The sequence below is a fragment of the Gorilla gorilla genome, chromosome 2, assembly GCF_029281585.2.
Source record: "Gorilla gorilla gorilla isolate KB3781 chromosome 2, NHGRI_mGorGor1-v2.1_pri, whole genome shotgun sequence".
Taxonomy (NCBI): Eukaryota; Metazoa; Chordata; class Mammalia; order Primates; family Hominidae; genus Gorilla; species Gorilla gorilla.
Window position 1 is genome coordinate 191318265 of NC_086017.1, and position 16092 is coordinate 191334356.

Consider the following 16092-nt stretch of genomic DNA (forward strand, 5'->3'; position numbering starts at 1 on the left):
CCAACATGTGCTTTTCCTTGGGGCTTCCCTGAGGCCCCCTCCAGCTTCTCTCACCACCTCTGTGGAGACCTTCAAGCTCTGTCACCCTCTGGCAGGCTGAGACTTTACTTATCAGTCCCTGTTCAACATCAAACATTTACTGAGGGCCTACAAGTACTAGGTTAAATGATGAAGTTATGAGTCCTTGCCCTCAAGGAGCTTAGAATTCAGAAGGGAAAATAGACAGACTAACTATAACACTACAGTGAGAGATGAGTTAAGAAAGAGAAAAGCAGAGAGTAGGGAGCAGGCAGAGCTCCTCTACAGACCTGCCTGCCCCCTCGTATTTCAGGTTTGCAATCCCCAAAGTCTTGAGTCTAAGACTCTGGATGCAGCAGAAAGAGCAGAAAGTGACCACCAATCCCAAAGGCTGACAATGAAAAGGTCTTAAGAAAGGTTTCTATACTTTTCCTGTAATGTGTCCTGCAGGCAGGGCAGCGCAGGGATACTCGTATTCTCTGATGCCATCAGTCCACTATGCTCCCTAACCCACATACTGGAGGTAACAGCCTATATAATTTCCCCACACGGTGGCTTCTCTCCCTCTTATAGGGGCAGCCCCCCACTCCCTGCCATTCCTCTTAGACTCACCGTGACACAGACTCCAGAAAACATTGACCATGTTTGCATAAAACCTAGGCAAAGCGCCTCATGGTTTAGTAAAAGTGATTCTTTTGACTGCAGAACCTTAGCTTTGGTTTACCTTTTTACCAGTACAAGTGGATGTAGGCTAATTTTCTCAACTCTTTTACCTACTTCCCTTGCAGCCAATGGAAGGCATTCATGAACATCTGACTAGATCAAAGTGTGAAGTCTTCTCAAGTCATCTGAGGATAACTGGCCCATAAGAGGATTGAACTCAGAACTTTGACTTCATTAGAGGTACATTCCAATCCCTGGCCTAAAACAAAGTGATCAGCTCAGAGGAGAGGTCTAATATGTGGATCCAGGGCCACAGCTCCTTCCACGATGTAGATTTTTTGAGCTAATTGTAAGAAATGTACTGTAAAGATGAGACTACATATTCTTGCCATAGTTTCCATCAGTTGACAAACAGAATGAAATCAATGCAGAAGCAGATAAAATGAAGAACATGAACAAGAAAAGGGATGATTAAGAGAAATAAATTCTTCTCTACAAATATTTCAAAACTTGGCTCTTGAAGCATGAGTTCTTGAGGGTAGGCAAGGTCCATTTACCTCTGTATTCTCAGAGAAACTAAGAGATAGTTTATTTGCACATTGTAAGAACTTAAGAAATGTGAGTTTAAAAAATCCAAAACATCTTGCTGAATATCCAGAATAATAAAGTTATGAGAAACAAATGAGTTGGAATAAGAGTTGCTTAATATTGAAAATCAAATACAGGACAAAATACAAATCCATCTTGTAAAGTATATTATAAATGTACTAGATCAGGTTTAACCTATGTACAATTTAGAAACAAAATATGTGAATTAAGAGTTGGTGAAAAATAAAAATCTATAAATACCTTCAAAGTTGTTGAAAATGTCTATTAGTTGAACTCTTACATAATCTGTGACTATAAAGACAACATAAAAACTTAAAACAAGGGGTGGGGAAAGAGAGATTAAAACTTGCTGAAAATATTTACTATCTGTCTGTTATGAATTTATCTCTCCCAAAGAGATTTTATTTTCAGTTTTCCTATATCATCAGTATGGAATACATGAAAACTATGCTTTTAGACTAACAACTACCTTAAAAATTATTGTCATTGTTCACTAAACCATACACTTCTGGATTCTTAAAATACCTCTAGCTAATAGGACCATTCATAAAAATGTCATTTTGGTTCATTGAAATGAATTCCTTTCCTGTCCAAGAATTAAACAGTCATTTAAAAACAACACATTATTTTCTTGCAAAATAAAGTGCTAAGCTTAAGAAATAAAATACAGAAAAGTCAAATGAGAAAGTCCTTTGTAAGGGGCTACCTGCTGCTGCAACAGGGCACTTGCTTCTCTCTCCTACATTCTGCAGTGACTCTGGGGTCCCCAGAGTTTGGGCATAAATAATCCAAACTATACCCACAGTGCAGAGAGCCCAGTCAGCTTTCCTTCTCTCCCGCTGGCACTGGAAGGTAACTGACATGCCCTCTGGCTGCCTTCTAACCCTTTTAGTTAAGCCTAGGTTTCAATTAAGTTCAGTGCTCCAGCCCTATTCACTCCCTAGAACTAGCTGGAAGGAAGCTGCTACCAGTCAATGAGTAGATCCATTACTTCCCTAAGTGCTCAGCCCCAGAGAGAGAAATGCTGAATTTAGAAAAGATTGGGTGGACTTCAGACAATGTGTGGGAAGGAAGTACATTTCCTAGGCTGGACACACACCCCACAGAGCTTCTGGGGATGAAGAAAAGAGAAAATAGGGGTCTCTGAAGTATTTATTTTGGGAACTCAAGCATTAAATTTATTACTTAGTCACTTAGCAGTTGTTATTTTCTTCAACCTAGAATATTACCCTCAATGAGAGCTAAAACCAAAACCAATTTATCACAGGGATGGATTTGAAATAATGTGATACCTAATCTAATGTCACATGAAATTTCACAGTAATAATAAAAATGTAGGTACTGGTTTTCTTCAAATAAGAAACATTTTGAACATGTAAAAATAACCTCTGACCTATATATGACTTAACTTGCTTGTTCTCATTCACGCAATGCCCATATACTGATTGAACATTTATGGCAGCCCCATAGCACTGATAGATGCAGGAGGCAGATAACAGGGAGTCCCCAGAGAATCTCCGACCCACCCCACAAGTGATTACATCAAATGTTTCATGCAGATGAGGGAACTTGCCCAGGGTCTTGTCTGTGCATGCCTGCAATGGACTGGGGATCTGCTTACACACTGGGAGAATGGAGTTGAACCATGGGAAGTTCATGCCTTGTGCAGGGGGCAGGGGGCCTGGCTGCCTCAGCTCCTGAATTGGTGGTGGCCTGGAATTCAATCTCTTAGGTGGTAGCCTGTTAGCAAGACCCCCTCTCTCTTTGCTGAGAGTTTTCTTTTTTTCTCTCTTTTCCTTTTCACCCAATAAACTCTGTTCCCCTCACCTTTCAATGTGTCCACATGCCTAATTTTTTCTGGTCATGATACAAGAGCCCAGATTTAGCTGAACTAAGGAGCAAAAATTCTGCATCATTTTGGTGGCCCGTATAGGGACATGAGGAAAGGTGAGTAAAATGCAGATCAATAGATCTTTTTCCCTCTTGTTTCTGAGGCTTTTTGTCCTCGGACTTCTTCTGAAGTCCTTCCTTCTTCTGAAGGAAGCTGTGCACCACCCCACCCCAATGGCCACAGACACACATTTGGGACAGATGGGTGAGTGATGGCTCCCTGATGCCACTTCCTTCCTGGCTGGGGTGCATGGCTGTGTCTGCTGCATGTGCATGTGGCATCCAATGGCCATGCAGGGTGGGAAGGAGCCACAGATGCTGCCTGGGCCCCAAGACAGCCGGGGGACCCAGGCCCATGTGGCAGGATAGCCAGCATTCCCCACCACACATTCATGGAGGCTTCCCTTCCCTCAGCCAAGGGGTCCAGCTCCATCTGACAGCAATTAATTTTCTCTCCAGGTTGGAGGAACCCATTTGCATAAGAAAAAGAGGTTCTTCCCCCAGACATCTTTCTAACCCTGAACTTTCAGCTATTTTTTCCCTTTTCTCTACACTGTCAGTAGTTAGCACAGCCCTACACTTTAAGCTTTTTTCTTTTCTCCACCAGGTCAGGTGTTAACTTTTAAGCAAGAGGTTTCTTTCCTTTTAGAAGATGTTTTACTAGGCCAGGACCCCAACTATCACTGTTTATATTCTCTGGAGAGTTTTAATTATGAAAAAGAATTTGTAAGGTTGTTCTTAAGCTGTAGCCAATCTGGTGTGCTTTGCATGTTTTTTTGTATGGTCAGCAAACTTTGCTGCAGGCCTCCATTTTGTTTTATGTCCTTGGAAGCGTGATCTGTAACCACATGGCAGTGCTTTGTTTTAGCTTCTGCCATTTTACAATTGTGGATGGGTTGAATCCTGGCTTAGGGAATGAGTCCTTTCTGGTTTGATATTTGCATGACTTTTGCCATTTGTTAATTCTTTTCCCCTCCACAAACCACCTTGCATTTCTCTTTCTCTGAGTCTTTAGTAAAGTTTGAAAGCCAGAAATACTGGCCACTTGGCATGTCAAAAGTCAGGTAACAAGTAATTTAAAAGGATTTTCTTAAAGAGCACTCAGCTTAATTAAAAGTGGTTATCCAAGTTGTAGGTATATTTAAAAGGCCTTTATGTTTTTCTCTTCTTGGATCTTGTTTTTCTGGAAAAGAGGTTTTTCATCACTCAACTGAATTATTTTTCTTCATTTTGCCTTGCCACTCTTAATGCAGGCATGAGAGGGGAGTGACCTCTGTTTTCCTTATGGAGCCCCAGGAATTGGAGTCTGATGAATCCCTCCCAAAATCTTTTTGTCTTCTGGCTGTACCTCTTTATTAGGCCCCCAAAACTGCATGCTTTCCTAGTCTTCCTTTTAATGGGCTCCACCCAGGGGCCAATAATCCAATTAGGAGATTGGCAAACAAAAAATCTTATAGCTACTGGATCCTTTTCTGCCTGTCTATGTAGTTATATATGTATTGTGTGTGTAATGTCTATAAAAAAAGGAGCTCTAATTAATTAACTTAAAGAAGGATAAGTGCTCAAATATTTATCAAAGGAAATATAAAAGCTGTGGTGCCTTTTAGTTCATGTGACTTTAATCTTTGAGAAATAAAAACAGCCTTAAATAGTATTGGTAAAATGCAGATGTCATTAAAATAAAAATTGTTGCCTAAAGGATTGTTTTAAATTAGGTAAGATAAAGTTAAAAGTTCAAACAAGTTGTGGAAGGATTGTAAAAATTAATCATGCAGAAAAATTTCATATGTGAACATGTTGACTAAATTCAAAAGGGTATTATACGTTTTTTCTGCTAATTGAGCACTGAAATAAAAGCACAACAAGGTACTCTTAAGGAACTAATCTGCTCTTTAGCAAAATTTGTAAAGGGTTATTAAATATTTTTGCTTTTTTAAAATTTCAGAGTCATCATTTTGGCAAAATAAATAACTTATGGTAATCTGGAATTCTATTTCATAACATCAAGTGTTTTAAACCTCTAATGTATTTAACAGGCATCCCCAAATCAAACTTCAGTTTCAAAATCATCTTTCCTGACACCTGGCTTTGGATGCTACAGAGGGCCCCCGAAGCATCCAGAAGAGAGGTAAATAGTATTATTTAACATGTTTAGGCAGATGGGATTGCCAAAATGATGTTTAATTGTCTTCAGGTTATATTTTAGGGAATAATATTAATATATGTTTCAAAATTATATGGGATCTCTAAAATTCTAATGTCTGAGTATACGCTATCAATCACAATTAAGGTTGTTATTTTAAACTATTGTAAACCATGGAGATAACCAAATTTCTTTGTCAGTCATGTTTTTGACTGTAACTACCCTGGAGATTTTGTTATTCACAGACAATTGTTCTGATCCTCTTCAAAGGATGGTTTATAATCAGCTATAGAACTTTAACAGTGCTCTCAAATGTAGGTTTCTGATAAGTTTGGAGATTGTGACATTGGAATAATGGAAAAATGTACAGGACTCATGAAGAGCTAAAACGTTCACAAATATCAAGCAAAACAAGAATTAACTGAATGGACTGAACTAATAGAAAACTAAAGTAATCTATTTGACTTTTGCTTGGAACATTGCTGATCCTTGTTTGTTTTTCACATTCAAGGAATCTTATTTTGAGCTATTTACAGTATTTAATAGAGCTACTTACAGTATTTAGTAATTGAGTAAGGTATATGCCTGTGAATAAAATTTAGAGCATATTTGTCTCTCTCTCTCTCTCTCTCTCTGCCTGGCTTCTCCAGAATTTGGAAACTAGTTGTGAGTATTGTTAATTTATGGCACTATAGTTGTTTACATCAGTGTAATAAGAATCAATTTTCTTTTGCAACAGAATGCAATTGGAGAAAATGGTTGTTTTACCAAGGCTTTGACTGGAAGGGTATGCTTACCTTTAAGAGTCAAGCTTGACCTGCAGAGCCAATAAAAACCCCTTGGGAAAGCTAGCCTCATACCTGGTCTACACAGTCCCTGTGCAGGTTTTCTAACCTGCAATGAGTAAAGAATGTCAGTTTCTAACAGGCCCAGGAACCCCATGCTCTTGGGACCTCAAGAGAGGAGTTTACCCAACTCACAGGTATTTGAGGGTAGAAACCCATGACTGGGCTTGGCTTTAGAAAGTTCTATCTGATATTTCTTGTGTAACAGAGTTCCATCAAAGCCAATCTAAAAGGTCTACATAGAAAAAAATATTCTTACTGTACTATATGTAAATAATCAGGCCAACTATAAGACTAAAGTATCCTATCTGAGATTCCTTGTGAAACAGAGTTCCATCAAAGCCAATCTAAAAGGCCTATGTAGTAATAATTATTCTTTTTCCTGTAATTTATGTAAATAATCAGGCCAAGTATAAGACTAAAGAATGTTTTGCAAATGACTCAGTCCTATCATGATTTGTTTTTCACAAAAATGAGGACTGGAGAGAAATTATGTTTTAAAACTTATCATACATTTGTCATTAACTTCTAGACTTGGCCAGGCACGGTGGCTCATGCCTGTAAATAATCCCAGCACTTTGGGAGGTCGAGTCAGGCAGATCACCTGAGGTCAGGAGTTTGAGACCAGCCTGACAAACATGGAGAAACTCCTTCTCTATTAAAAATACAAAATCAGCTGGGTGTGGTGGCACATGCCTGTAATCCCAGCTACTTGGGAAGCTGAGGCAGGAGACTTGAACCCAGGAGGCAGTGGTTGCATTGAGCCGAGACTGTGCTATTGCACTCCAGCCTGGGCAACAAGAGCGAAACTCTTGTCTCAAAAAAAAAAAATTCTAGACTCATTTGTTGTTTTTAAGTTTTTGCCTACATTTTAGGCTAACTCTGCTTAATCCTGTTAACCAACCAGCAGTCTCCGACTGCAGCTCAGAATAAACAAAAGGGATGGGTAATGTAAAAATCTGGATCAATATTCTAGTTCTGAGCAATTATCCTGCAAATCCTGCCAGGTGATGGGTATAGATAGGGTTACCTGGAGGTTTCCTTTTTGGGGAAGTAAGACCAAAGGAGCTAACCAAACTCAAGCCACATATACCCAAATCTTGGCAAGCATTTCTATAGCTACCAGTTATCTGGGCATGTCACAAAACATCCTTTTCTCTCCTTTGTTGGAGGAAGACTCAATTCCATAGCTTCACCTTAGCATTTGGCTTATAATAAGAAGTCTATGCAATCCCCAGAGACACATTTTTGATCCGAAACTCAATTCCAAGCTTTGGACCAAAGCCCTAGGAAAGAAAACTGGATCTGAGGAATCCAGAGACAGATGATAACAGAAGCCAAAAGGCACAGCACAGGTGAACATGACTAATTCCTGCCAATTAAGCCCAGCTTCCAATTTCATGGATAAAAGTCATGCTAGTATCCATGGCATAAATGAGGTCTAGGGAATTTGAAGGCTACTGACAGCAGAGAAGATAGGGTATATGCGGGTAAGCAGATATTCCCACCCCCTGGATCCCTTGTTAACATGGGTGAAAGCTGCTTTGATGACACCCATGGGTGGCACCTTGTCATGGTCACCAGTACATGGGGATATAAGAACAGAAGAAAGAAAGATGAATGCCTCATTTTCTCTCCTTCACATACCCCAGGTATTTCCTAGGAAGAGAAGGGAATCTAGGATGCCTTGCTCCCCTCTCTCTAGATGAGTAGCCATCCATCTTCAGCCTGTACCCCTTTCAAATGCATCCTGAATGCCTGGAACTCCTTTTGAAAAAAATGGCTTCTTTTTTTTCTTTTTCCTCCTTTGTCCTCTCTTCACTGATTTGTAATTGTATCTCCATACTATGGGACACTCCCCTCGGATACATCTGCCAAACTGGGAAAAGTTAATTTCCCACATGTAGTAGTCTGTTTTCATGCTGCTGATAAAGACATACCTGAGACTGGAAATAAAAAGAGGTTTAACAGATTTACAGTTCCACATGGCTGGGGAAGCTTCACAGTCATGGTAGAAGGCAAGGATGAGCAAGTCACATCTTACATGGATGGCAGCAGGCAGAGAGAGCTTATGCAGGGAAACTCCCCCTTATAAAACTATCAGATCTTGTGAGACTTATTTACTGTCATGAGAACAGCACAGAAAACACCTGCCTCCATGATGCAATTACCTCCCACCAGGTCCCTCCCACAACACATGGGAATTAAAGATGACATTTGGGTGGGGACCCAGCAAAACCATATCATTCTGTCCCTGGCCCCTCCCAAATCTCATGTCCTTACATTTCAAAATCAATCATGCCTTTCCAACAGTCCCCCAAAGCCTTAACTCATTTCAGCATTAACTCAAAAGTCCAAAGTCCAAAGTCTCATCTGAGACAAGGCAAGTCCTTTCTGCCTATGAGCCTGTAAAATCAAAAGCAAGTTAGTTACTTCCTGGAAACAATGGGGGTACAGGCATTGGGTAAATACAGCTGTTTCAAATGGTAGAAATTGGCTAAAATAAAGGGGCTACATGCCCCATGCAAGTCCAAAATCCAGCAGGACAGTCAAATATTAAAGCTCCAAAATGATCTCCTTTGACTCTATCTGTCATATCCAGGTCACGCTGATGCAAGAGGTGGGTTCCCATAGACTTGGGCAGCTCTGCCCCTATCCTGTGGCTTTGCAGGGTATAGCTCCCTTCCTGGCTTCTTTCATGGGCTGGCATTGAGTGTCTGAAGCCTTTCTAGGTGCACGGTGCAAGCTGTTGGTGGAGCTACCATTCTGGGGGTCTGGAAGATGGTGGCCCTCTTCTCACAGCTTCAGTAGGTGGTGCCCCAGTAAGGACTCTGTATGGGGATCTGACTTCACCTTTCTCTTCCTCACTGCCCTAGCAGAGGTTCTCCTGTAGGGCCCCACACCTGGAGCAAACTTCTGCCTGGGAATCTAGGTGTTTCCATACATCCTCTGAAATCTAGGTGGAGGTTCCCAAACCTCACTTCTTGACTTCAGTGCACCCTCAGGCTCAACACCACGTGGAAGCTTCCAAAGCTTGGGGCTTGCTTACACCCTCTGAAGCAACAGCCCAAGCTGTATGTTAGCCCCTTTTAGCCATGGCTGGAGCAGCTGGGACACAGTGCACTAAGTCCCTAAATTGCACAGAGCAGGGATGTCCTGGCCCTGGCCCAGGAAACCATTTTTTCCTCCTACACCTCTGGGCCTGTGATGGGAGGGGCTGCCACGGAGACCTCTGGCATGCTCTGGAGATATTTTCCCCATTGTCTCAGGGATTAACATTCATTTCCTCTTATTCAAATTTCTGCAGCTGGGTTGAATTTATCCTCAGAAAATGGGATTTTATTTTCTATGACATTGTCAGGCTGCAAAGTTTCTGAACTTTTATGCCCTGCTTCCCTTTTAAAACTGAATGCCTTTAACAGCACCTAAGTCACCTCTTGAATGCTGTGCTGCTTAGAAATTTCTTCTAACAGATACCCTAAATCATCTCTCTCAAGTTTAAAGTTTCACAAATCTCTAGGGATGGGGCAAAATGCCACCAGTCTCTGTGCTAAAACATAACAAGAGTCACCTTTGCTCCAGTTCCCAACAAGTTCCGCATCTCCACTTGAGACCACCTCAGCCTGGATTTTATTGTTCATATCACTGTCAGCATTTTAATCAAAGCCATTAAACAAGTCTCTAGGAAGTTCCAAACTTTCCCACATTTTCCTGTCTTCTTCTGAGCCCTCCAAACTGTTCCAACCTCTGCCTGTTACCCAGTTCCAAAGTTGTTGCCACATTTTTGGATACTTTTTCAGCAATGGTACCAATTTAGTGTATTAGTCTGTTTTCACACTGCTGATAAAGACATACCCAAGACTGGGAAGAAAGAGACTTAATGGACTTATAGTTCCACATGGCTGGGAAAGCCTCACAATCACGGCAGAAGGCAAGGAGGAACAAGTCACATCTTACATGGATGGCAGCAGGCAGAGAGAGAGAGAGCTTGTGCAGGGAAACTCCCCTTATAAAAACCATCAGATCTCATGAGACTTATTTACTATCACAAGAACAGCATAGGAAAGACCTGTCCCCATGATTCAATTAACTCCCACTAGGTCCCTCCCACAACACATGGGAATTCAAGATGAGATTTGGGTGGGGACACAGCCAAACTATACCACCAAACTTTAAACTAGTTGGCTTAGGATTGGGCTTTGGGGAAGGGAACCCAGAAGCCTGACATGCCAGCAAAAGGGTAAAAGTGTTTTTTACCAGTTGGGTTTTTGGTCTCCCTCTCCATGTCCAAACTAGTAAAAGACTTTGGGATTTTTGAGCTATCCTTACCCCCACCTTGTTTTGTTTTAACACATGTTTTCTAATAATCTGGTTTGTCTCTTTTTGCCTTCAGGCCACCAAACTCCAAATGTTCATGCAACCAGAGCCTTAGACAATGGCCCCTTTTGCCAGGGAACCTTAGATGAACCTCAGAGGGAACCCTGACTGCTGTTTTCCCAAAACAGCACTCCCTATCAGCAGGAAGCTGTTAAGATCAGTCTTCTTCCTCATCCTTATTCTAATGGCAGTTAGATGTACTTCTTTAGAGGGGGGAATGATAGATGCAGGAGGCAGATTGGGGGGGTCGCCAGAAGATCTCCAACCCACCCCACAAGTGCTTACATCAGATGATTTTGTGCAGATGAGGGAACTTGCCCAGGGTCTTGTCTGCACATGCCTGCAATGCACTGGGACCTGCCTGTGCACTGGGAAAATGTGGTAGAGCCATGGGAAGTTCACACCTTGTACAGTGCAGGAGAAGCCTGGCCTCTTAAGCTCCTGTGTGGTGGCTTGGAATTCAATCTGTGAGGTGGTAGCCTGTTAGTAAGACCCCCTCTCACTTTTCTGGGAGTGCTTTTTCTCTTTTTTCCTTTTTGTCCAATGAATTCCACTCTCCTCTCTCCAGTGTTTCCATGTGCCTATTTTTTCCTGGTTGTGATACAAGAACCCGGATTTAACTGAACTAAGGAGCAAAAATTCTGCATTGGCACTAAGCTGAGAAAAATAATTCAGTGTAGATAGACTTGCTACTCATAGTACCCAGACCAAAATATAGATATTACCTGGGAGTTTGTTAGAAATGCACTATCTTAGCTGCATCAGACTCACTGAATATGAACTTGTATTGAACAAAATCCACTGGTAATTTACATACACATTAGTGTTTTTGAAGCACCAGTGTAGAATGGTCTCCAAACTTTAAAAATCCCACATCTCTAGCCATTGAAAGAGTAACATCCTTCACAATGTATGCATAATTTATAAATTATATATGTACTACTATAACATGGTGTATATTTTATAAAGAAAGCATTGGCTGGGTGCTTTGGCTCATGCCTGTAATCCCAGCACTTTGGGAGGCTGAGGCGGGCAGATCACTTGAGGTCAGGAGTTCGAGATCAGCTTGGCCAACATGGTGAAACCCTGTCTCTACTAAAAATACAAAAATAATTAGCTGGGCCTGGTGGTGGGCACCTGCAATCTCAGCTACTCGGGAGGCTGAGGCAGGAGAACTGCTTGAACCCATGAGGCGGAGGTTACAGTGAGCTGGGATCGCGCCATTGCACTCCAGCCTGGGGGACAGGGCAAGACTCTGTCTCAAAACAAACAAACGAAAGAAAGCATTAAAATATAAAACAAGTTAAAATATAGACATTCTAGTAATTTCTTGCCATGCATCAGTGGATCATCTTAAGCACATCCATGACCACAAGGCTAGTGCACTGAGCCAAAGACATGAAACCCTGGGCTTCATTCCTGGCTCTGCCACCTCCTAGCTTTAGTTTCCACGAAGACTGTGGGTTGCAGAAAGAAGAGGTGATAGAGAAGGGGATCTAGCAAGAAAAGAAGTCATGGCCAGGGAGAGAGAGAGGCTGATGACCATTAATTAAGTCCCAACTAAAAAAAGGCAACCCCAGTTCAGTTATAGGAAGGTTAACAATTCAAGGGGAGTCGGCTTCCTCAGAAGTTGTGACTAGTATATGGGCAATTCTCTAGGGAAGATATTGACTCAGTAATTAAACAGGAAATAGAAAATGAGTGAGAACTGGAAGCAGGTTCCTCATGGGAAGAAGGAAAAAATTGAAAGTTCGGAGATAGGGAGATCTGGGTTCAAATGATTGCTGTACTTCTTATAATCTGTAACTTTGGCAAGTTACTTAAATAAACTCTTAGAATCTCCATTTCCTGTCAGGGTTAATAAGAGGTGCCTTGGACTATGGAGAAGTTTCAACAACTTAAAGCCATCCCAAATGAACCCACTGTGGTTTGAGTTCAAAAGAATGGGCAAACCATTCCAAATAATAACAACCTGAGAAACCAGTTAGAATGGCGATCATTAAAAAGTCAGGAAACAACAGGTGCTGGAGAGGATGTGGAGAAATAGGAACACTTTTACACTGTTGGTGGGAATGTAAACTAGTTCAACCATTGTGGAAGTCAGTGTGGCGATTCCTCAGGGATCTAGAACTAGAAATACCATTTGACCCAGTCATCCCATTACTGGGTATATACCCAAAGGATTATAAATCATGCTGCTATAAAGACACATGCACATGTATGTTTATTGCAGCATTATTCACAATAGCAAAGACTTGGAACCAACCCAAATGTTCAACAATGATAGACTGGATTAAGAAAATGTGGCACATATACACCATGGAATACTATGCAGCCATAAAAAATGATGAGTTCATGTCCTTTGTAGGGACATGGATGAAGCTGGAAACCATCATTCTCAGCAAACTATCACAAGGACAAAAAACCAAACACCGCATGTTCTCACTCACAGGTGGGAATTGAACAATGAGAACACATGGACACAGGAAGGGGAACATCACACACCGGGGACTGTTGTGGGGTCGGGGGAGTGGGGAGGGATAGCATTAGGAGATATACCTAATGCTAAATGACGAGTTAATAGGTGCAGCACACCAACATGGCACACGTATACATATGTAACAAACCTGCACATTGTGCACATGCACCCTAAAGCTTAAAGTATAATAATAATAAAATAAAATTAAAAAATCTCGTTTTTTTTTTTTTTTTTAATAAATTCACAGGGTCAGTTGCCAAGAAAGCAGAATATAAAGGTAGCACCTCCCTAGCTGGGATTGGTGCTTTTGAGTTGCAAGGTGCTCAAAACCCATTCTTATGACATCTTGGCTTCCCCAGCCATCAGCTAATGATCATGAACTCAAGTGCTGAGTGGTGGCTTCATGATCAAGAAGATGCTTTGCACTCCTGCTTCTGCATCCCCTTAGAAACGGGTATAGTGGAATAGATAAGTATGCCAGCTCTGGAGCTAGACAGATGTAGGCTTGACTGAATACATCTCAGCACCTGAGAATAAAGTGTATTTTTTTCAGAGTTATAAATGAATTTGGCAGCTGGTTGGCTGACCAGAGGGCTAGTTTCTCCAGATGCTACTTTCCTGAGGTGGGAGAGCAGTTCCTGGTTGCCGAGACCTTAGGACAAGAGGAGAACGGGGCAGATTGCTTAGGGGGAGGGAGGAAGTGAAGGGTTGGGCTTAGATTTGAGAAATTTCAAACCCACAAGACCACCAAAATGCTTGAGGCATCAAGTGGCTCCTTGTGTTCTTTAGTCCCCTGTCAGGAGACCATTTTCCAAATCCCCCAGTTAACAGGGTAAAAGTGAATGCCCTACTGCCCAGCAGCTCTCCATTACCTGTGACAGAAGCCTTCAACCTACTGCGTGCTTATCACATTCTCTTGGGTAGGCGCTGACAATGACAGCATGTCACTTTAATTTTCCATGAAGCAAGATACATTAGTGGTTTTCACTAGATTCTGGTTTCAGAAAGACACACATTTCAGTTGTGAATGCACAACTAAACTGGCTGTGTAATGTTGGTCAAAATAACCTGTCTGATCCTCAGTTTTTATTCTGCATAATGGAGAGCAATATAATAATAGTTAACCTTCATGGATGGGTTTATATGTGCCAGACACAGCGTTATTTGCTGTATGTGAATTGTCTCCTTTTATGCTTCTGGCAAGTCTGGGTTCTGTACTATTATATCCTCATTTTTTACAGATTGGGAGACTACCTTAGATAAATTTTAAAACTTACTCAAGTTTACATCTACAAAGTGATGGAGTTGAGGTTCTGTCTCAGACACTAAAGCCTCATAAATAAGATGATAGCCCAAAGGACTTAGCACCTGCCTGGTGGAGAGTTAGTGCTACTGTAATGGTAGCCTCAATTTCCTCTTTAGTTATGAGGAGGAGAATGGTGAAGGCAAAGGACTTTGTAAACAATAAAGCACTAAGCCCAGGGGAAGGATTCCTTAATGCATACTGCACCTGTCCCTTGATCCTTAAGAACAGGGAGGGAGAAGTCAGTCGAGGGAAGCCAGCCAGCAAAAAGGTGGATGCTAATCTAGGCCTTGAATGAGAAACAGAATTGGGTTTGTCAGAGCCATGTTTATTAAATATACATGCACATAAGCTTCAGGGTTTATGCAAATTGTTGAATAATTTCATTATTTGCATAGAAGCTCTATGTTTCTTTACCATACTAAAGGTAAATTGCCAACAACGTTCTGTTAGCATGAAGAGAATATTTTTCTATTAATGTCTAGTTTGAGTAAATCAGAGAATTGGTGTTGTTGATGTTCCTTGAATATGACAGAAAGTCTCTACGTGTAGACAGCAAATATCAATGCCTTTTGAGGGAAGCATGATTATTAAGCTTTACTATAATCCAATTTCCACTTCAAAACAGAGGAAAGAAAAAAATATTTTGTTTTATAGAAGTGAAAAAATATTTTAAGACTAATTTGCTGTATTAATTAATCATTAATTCTTTTATTTATTCGAAAGGCATTTACTGATTAATTCTTTTATTTATTCAAAAGGCATTACCTGAAATGTGTCAGGCCCTGCGGTAGCCTAGTAATAAATGGGTTTCTATTTTTTTAAAATTCTGCAGAAATTCCAGCAAGAAGCATTATAAGAAACAAAGATATCGGGACTGTTAAAGCCTTAATCTGCCACAAAATAGGCTTAATGAGCTATTTCCAAGTTTGATCTGAAGATTACAAATCAAATGCAATGCATTAGTTTGCTGGGTGAAATGCCTCCTCTGTGAAAACTTTAGGAGGTCACACTTCTCCACACTCTTCACAGTCAATGTGTGTGTGAGTGTCACGCGTGTTTGCTGCTGTTGTGTCTTATCAAGCACCACTCGCACATAGGATTCTAATATTTAAACAGCTGCTTTGAAGCAGCAAAGTTTTCTGACTTAAACTTCTAGAGTAGAAGACCTTTCCCCCTGGAGGACTTTCTCCATTTCCAACTTGATTTCCATTCATGCAGGGCAAATTCACTTTCCTCTGTCAGCTAACAGCTTAAGATACTTTTAGCAAATCTAGGATGTCGAAGTAACATAACTACTTTTCTCAAGTTACTTTACCAGTAGAGGCCATGGTTCTCCAGACATTTGCTTGTAAGGTTATTATTATTATTATTATTTTAGCAATCCTATGTCTTCTTCTGTTATGTGAAGCTAGTTGTCCCTGAAAGAACATTCTGAGTTGAATTCAGATGCATGTGCTATTTTTACATCTGAAAGCATATGCTTCAGAATATATTAAAACCAAGATTAAGTAAGTTGTTAGTAGCTGAACAATATGTACAATATATAAACTATAATGACATTTTGGTGGGAAAAAAAGAGAACAAAATAATAAAACATAAAGCCTCAGAAAGCAATACTATATATTTTCTTCTATGGGTGCCCATATCCACAGCACAAGTATGTAAGGTTACACACCAAACTGATTATAGTTTTATCTTGAGGGTGAGAAAGTTCAAAGAGGGCATTTAAATTGAGATGAGAATCTATCAGGGTTAGTTTGAG